Consider the following 7,500-nt stretch of genomic DNA (forward strand, 5'->3'; position numbering starts at 1 on the left):
CTGATTTAACACTGCTCTAATGAACGATATTTTGCATCGGTTTGAGAGTATTTTCATTCCAACAATGAGACCTTAACAATTTGGGTGAAAACGCCACGTATCTACGTATCCAGATAAAAAATATCTACACTTTTACATAGAAAACTAATATTTAGAATCATTTCTCGTTTAATTCTACATCATTTGGCATATTTTCAATGACATCTTTGCTATTTAAATATACATCGCTCTGGTAACATACGAGTATTACACGCGCTTAGTCTTGTCAATTTATGGGAATTGTATTTGGTTTATCCAGGTTACCAAAAGCTTCAAACGGACTTTTTGGATAGGACCCTTGTCTATCTCAAAGTACTTTCCGACAGATCAAATTAAACTATGCTACAATTATTCTACAATTCTTCTACAATTATTAGGGAAAATTCTTTTATATTGTAAGGACAGTAAATAATTGGAACTGTTTGAAATTTATTACTAAAGACTCCAAAATCTATAAATAATTTCAAAAATGCTATCGACAGGGAGCTACATGACTTGAAATATGAATTTGATGAATAGGTTGTTGAATGATATATATTGGATTGCCTTTGATGTAAATGATGAAGAAAAATTGAACTTTTATATACCGCAATATCCACTAAACGTGCTCAAAGTGCTTTACAAGGGGTACCTGGCCAACAGCAACATTTAACATGTAGGACGGGACATGACGCCTTTTAGGCGATATTCCAATTTCTTTTCGGACAGAGACAACGCTGTTAACGGGCAGGTACTCATTTTACACCTAAGTACGGTGAGATAGTGTGAGTAAATAGCCTTTTCCGCCAAGGACTCAACTATGCGCCGAGCGAGGCTCGAACCCAGGACCTTCCGATCCGAAAGCGAGTGTCATACCACTAGACCACATAGACGCACAATGATCATTGTTATGATATCAGATATAGGATTTTTTTATATCTGAACCTTTCTTCTTCTTTTTATTTTTGACAGAGTATTTAAAGGCATTTGACCTAGGCAACCCTTATCATGATACGCTACCCATTAACTGCTAGCCTACTTGGACAGGGTGTCAGAAAATAATCCCGGGATCGAAATCGGCCCCTTTGCGAGTGAAGGCGAGTGATCTACCAACTGAGCTATCGGGACCTCAGTGCCTGGGTTACCTACTGTCATAATGTAAAGATTTTAAAGATAAATGACAATAAATATGACATTTCAGTTTTATCAGTTTGAGAAATCATATTTCTCAATAAAATTCTTTAAAAAGGTTAATCGAAGTAGCAGTTAATGGGAAAAGTGCTAGAAGACAATCGAGAAAAATAACTTCGCGGCGATGGGGACTCGAACCCACGACCTTCTAATGTTACGACAACTCCGCCTGGCCGAGTCCCGCTCGCGACCAGGCGGAGTTGTCGTAACAGTAGGTATGGTCGTGCGTTAGAGCCCTCATAGCCGCGAAGTTTTTATTCTCTATTGGCTCATGTTATAACGGCTTATTCTATAGGAAAAATAATCGGTCACTCAGATTGAGATGATATGAAAAAATATGAATTCGAAAGCGGTTAAAAATAGAATGTCGTTTTCCCGATCCCCTTCAATTTAACTTCACCCATATAATTTCTCATCGACATCGATCTTATTTAATATCTTTCTCTCTATGTTTTTTCTCGGATTAAACGATTTGACCCTAAGAGTTAATTTTATGGTTCAGACATCATTTCGCGTCAAACTCTATTTTTAGTAACACCGGATGCGTGTGGGAGAGAAAATTTCCAGAACTCCAGCATTTTTTTTCTTTTCATTTTTTTTTTTTTACAAAGGGTAATAGGATGTGTCACATTATTATTATTATTATTATTATTATTATTATTATTATTATTATTATTATTATTATTATTATTATTATTATTATTATTATTATTATTATTATTATTATTATTATTAATATTATTATTATTATTATTATTATTATTATTATTATTATCATTATTATTATTATTGTTATTATTATTATTATTATTATTATTATTATTATTATTATTATTGTTTATTATTATTATTATTATTATTATTATTATTATTATTATTATTATTATTATTATTATTATTATTATTATTATTTTATTGATTTTTGCTCTTATGCTGTGTAAAAATCGGGTCTTCCCCAAAATGAAAGAGGTATAATAATATTACTTCCTGTTCTCTTTCCGTATCAACGTAACTGCTCTCCGATTAATATCCTTGATTAGCTTTAACCTTGGCGCACATAATAATTTGGGTTACCAGACCTGCAAATATTAATGTTCACGTCAGCTTTAACATTATCCTATGGATAATACGAGTCGTTTGTATGCTTTTTTTTTTTTTTTTTGGGGGGGGGGGGTCTATTTAGTCTTCGTTATTGTTATTGTTGTTGAGGTGGTTCTTGTTTTTCAGGGGAGAGGGGGGAAAATGTTATTTTATCCCACACCACTTAATTTGGAGAGGAAAGAGCAAGATGGCCGAGTGGTTTAGACATTGCACTGTGACCTGGAAGGTCCTGATTTCGAGCCCTACCCCCCCCCCCCCTTTAACCAGAGCCTCCAACCAAGGGGATAGGTTGCGCAAAATAAATGTGCATTATTTTTATATTATTATTATTATTATTATTATTATTATTATTATTATTATTATTATTATTATTATTATTATTATTATTATTATTATTATTATTATTATTATTATTATTATTATTATTATTAATGCACTTTCATTTTTGTCCTTGGACAAGATTATTAACTCTCGATATATATTCCTTCATGGAATGCCTAGATGACGGCATCTTAACGATGGCGCGCTAGTCTAGTGAGAGAATGAGAAATGAAAGGTGTTAAATAAATATCCGCATTTCCCATATGAAGTTGAAGGTACTTTTCACTTAATGGACTGTTCATAAAAAAGCGACTGGCACTTAGTGACATTAGTCAAGAACTTGAAAAAAATCGCTTTTTTTCTTATTTTTTAATGTGAGCTGGCCAAGAAAGTTCCAAACTAAAACGACGGCCCCTTAGGCCTGATCCTTCGGCACTTGTTTGAAGAGGACTAGCTTAGTATCCGACATAGTATCTGAGAATGTATTGTATACCAAATTCAACCCCTTGGTTGGTGGACAAAGAACAATGACTAAAAAAAAGGACCAAAAAAAAAAAAAAAAGAAACAAACAAAAAACGCTGTTGATGGCCAGGTACTCATTTTACACCTGAGTACGGTGAGATAATGTGAGTAAAGAGCATTTTCCAAGGACTCAACTATGCGCCGAGCGAGACTCGAACCCAGGACCTTCCGATCCGAAAGCGGGTGTCATACCACTAGACAACATAGCCCGCGCTAGGACTAAGATCTTTACGCACGGTGTTGTTGCTTGCTGTTTTAATGTATTGTGTGATTTTGTGAGTTTTGTCCGTCTATAGAACCCCCCCCCCCCCCCCCCCCCCCCCCCCCCAACAATAGTTAAAACTTTTAAAACCTTGAGCATTTATATAGCGCAATAACCACTAAGCATACTCAAAGCACATCTATGCTGTCCTCTCAATAAAGTTAACGGTATTGGACACAACTAAGGGACCGAATCTGAGATAAGCACAACCACCCGAGAGAGAATTTTATATAAGTCGAGCATACAACTGAAATTCAAGATGATTAATAAAAAAATATTCCTTCCCCAACATCCCACCCCCAAAGGAACTAGGACATACATTTAACAGTTTCCCTCTCAGCTAAGAATCCCAACAATGGTTAAGGCAAGACCAAGTGATCTCATTCCAGGACAAGGATAGAACAAGGGCAAACAGATAAAAAGGGATAGAGGAGGCCAAGCAACTGATGAGTGTGTGTATGTAATGATTGTGTGCTTGTTTTTAAGGGTTTTGTTTTGTTTTTGTTTTTCAGGGTTTTACAGCGCTTGCAACACATTTAGGTTATATCAGCGCCAGTAAAAAAGGAGGAAAATGGAATAGTAATAGTAGAATAACAATTAAAGCACCCAAGAGAAAGTAAGACATAGGGGAACTGGGAACAAATAGGGATCAGATGTAGATTCCAAGAGCATACCACCAATGTACTTAGTTTGAGATCACCTATAAGTCTCGTCCGGACACAAGTACAAAATCCAACAAAGAGGAATACACTCAAATGCTTACATTATACATTTAAAATAACAAATATAATAATACATAACAGAGAGATGATTTACAAGGAAAAAATATCATCTCCCAAAACAATAACTATGCATTTGACTGTTTCCCTCCCAGCCAGGACTCCGACGAGGGCCAGGGAAAAAACCAAGTAATTTCATTCCAAGACAAAGACAGAAAGCATGTTGGATAACAGATATAAGGGGATAGAAGACACAGTGTGTACCTCCCTGCACGCTATGGGAGGTCAGGAACCCCACCCAGTTTAAGGGTTTGACGGCGTTTGCAACACATTTAGGTCATATCAGCGCCAGTAAAAAAAAAGGAGAAAACGGGATAGTAAAAAGTTATAGAATTACAATTAAAGTACCCAAGAAAAGGGAATACAAAGGGGAATTAGGTTTAGTTCGAATAGGGAATAGATGTAGATTCCAAGAACACGCTATCAGTGTACTCAGTTTCAGATCACCTATATGTCTCATCCTGACACAAGCACAGATCTTCACTACGAGGAATACATTCAAATATTTACAAATCATATATATGTAAAACTAAAATAATACAATGCGTAACAGACAAAGAGAGACGGTATACAAGACAAAAAATATCATCTCCTAAAACTCTTAACATTTGACATCTTCCCTCCCAGCCCGGGATATCCGGCCAGGGTCAGGATAAAACTGTCCCCGTCGTTTTTCGCGGCCGCGAATGGCAATTCGCGGCCGCGATTTTAGCTGTTACCCGCAACTGTCCGCGATTTTTGCGATTTTCCTGAATATTTTTTTTTTTTTGGTGGACTTTTCCCTTAACTAACTGGATACTGAGCTTTTTTTGACCGCACAACCCTTGTAGACTGACTGGGCTTCGAGTTCGATAACTCTATGTGTGTGTATTTGTAGGCATGGTCAAGACTGGAGGACTTGAAAGTTAAATTTGATGCGTGTGGCATGTCATTGCCTGAGGCAGAGCGGTTTTTCCCTGAAGGCATGGACCAGCGTGAAAAACTGGAGATGCAGGACAAGTTCTGCCAGGCCTTTTCTGGTGCCAGTTAAAAGTTGGACAAGTATATGTCCACAGAAGGCCAACCAGGGATTCAATTTATTAAACAGTTGCCTTTTTTTAAATCCTAGCAGACTTATTATGTTTGATGACACTGATCTTTCATGTCTGCCTGGAATGAAAGAGGTGCCTGCTACAGAAATCAGGAGATACAAAGAACCTCTTGGTCCAAGGGCCTTAAAGGCCTTTATCGGATTCCGGCACGATCGGATACTAGCACACTTTTTGGTGATGACTGACCGTGCCAGAATACGCCAGTATACTGTATTATTATCATTATCATTATTATTATTACTGCTGCTGAGGTAATAAACAGATGCGGTTTAAATTGAAACTTTGGCCTTTGTTTGTGCGTTTGCGAATCGCAATTTTTTCTCTCCTCCCCCCCCCCTTGTCAGATAGTGTTCCGCAAAATGTGGCAACTTTTGGCAATTTTTATGGCAACTTTTGCCCTTTTTTATGGCAACTTTTGCCCTTTTTTATGGCAACTTTTTGCAACTTTTGGGGTTTTAAATGGCAACTTTCCGCAGGGACATATAAAAGCAAGCAATCTCATTCCGAGACAAAGACAGAAAGCATGTTGGAAAATAGATATAGTGGGATAGAAGACACAGTAAGTGCCTCCTAGCCCAGTACGGGAAGTCAGGGACCGAACCCCGCCCTGTGTGTAATCATTACTTTAAAACAGAGATTAACGTGGAGTAGCCGTTTCTACGAATATCACCAAACTGTATTCAATGCATTCATGAGTCAGAGAATTAATTGATTCAGAAAAAAAAATATTTTATCATCACAAGACATTCAATAATAATGTAATATTATCCTATTAGACACATTTACAAAATCAAGGTTAAATATATGCAATAGTACTATATACTCGTATATATATATATATATATATATATATATATATATATAATATATATATATATATATATATTCCAGAAAATATACGTACAAATAGCTTTAGTTAAAACGTTTATGTGAATCTGAATAAAGGAACCAACCCTTTGAAAAAATCAATACTTGTATGCCTTGGGGTCTAATAGCACAGATGAAACTTTTAGGTCATATTAGCGCCAAGAATAAATAGGGAGATGACAAGGATGGCCAAAGGATTAGATATTTTAAAATAAGACAGTGATCTTTTATAAAGCACAATTTCCACTAAATGTGCTCAAAGCACTTTACAAGGGGTCTTGTTTTTTGTTTTTAATGGTTTTACGGCGCTTTCAACACATTTAGGTTATATCAGCGCCAGTAAAAAAGGAAGAAAATGGGATAGTAAAAAGTTCAAGAAAAAGTAAGACATAGGGGAACTGGGAACAAATAGGGATCAGATGTAGATTCCAAGAGCATAACACCAATGTACTTAGTTTGAGATCACCTATAAGTCTCATCCAGACATAAGCACAAAATCCAACAAAGAAGAATACACTCAAATGCTTACATTATACATTCAAAATAACAAATATAATAACACATAACAGAGAGATGATTTACAAGGAAAACAATATCATCTCCCAAAACAATAACTATGCATTTGACTGTTTCCCTCCCAGCTAGGACTCCGGCCAGGGCCAGGACAAAACCAAGTAATCTCATGTCAAAACAAAGACAGAAAGCATGATGGAAAACAGATATAAGGGGATAGAAGACACAGTAATGTACCCCCCTGCCCACTATGAGAGGTCAGGATCCCCACCAGTACAAGGGGTCTCAAGACAACCGCAACATTAAGAAATAGGACAACATATGATGTCTATAAGAAAGGTGCTATACAATTTTTATTTCATAACAGACAATGCAGTTACCAGGTATTTATTTCATTGTTTATCTGTGTATAGCAAAGAGATGTGAGTAAAGAGCCTTTCCCAAGGATTCAATTTTGCGCTGCCAAGAGCCAGACGGAAAACCGGGACCTACAAATCAAAAGCCGAGTGTCGTACTGCCGTTTGTTTAAAAAACACAGTATGTGTTATTTGGTTAACATTGTATATAGATAGTATGCGTTTGGCTAAGAAGCTCATAACATTGCCATCCGGAAGTATAACGGACCAACACACAAAAACTGTGTGTATCCATGAACGTTTATAGTCAGGTTAATACAGTTCAGTGAGCATTACTCATAAACGCAGATGGCAAAAAAAAAAAAAAAAACAATAACAAAGACCTGAGTGGCGTCATCTTCGAACTATCTATACTGTGTTTTTTAAAAACAACGGCAGCGTACAACTCTGACAAAAAATTGAATTTACAATATTGGCC

Source organism: Berghia stephanieae, chromosome 13, assembly GCF_034508935.2.
Source record: "Berghia stephanieae isolate SIO BIC M18660-M18661 chromosome 13, UCSD_Bste_1.3, whole genome shotgun sequence".
Classification (NCBI taxonomy): domain Eukaryota; kingdom Metazoa; phylum Mollusca; class Gastropoda; order Nudibranchia; family Aeolidiidae; genus Berghia; species Berghia stephanieae.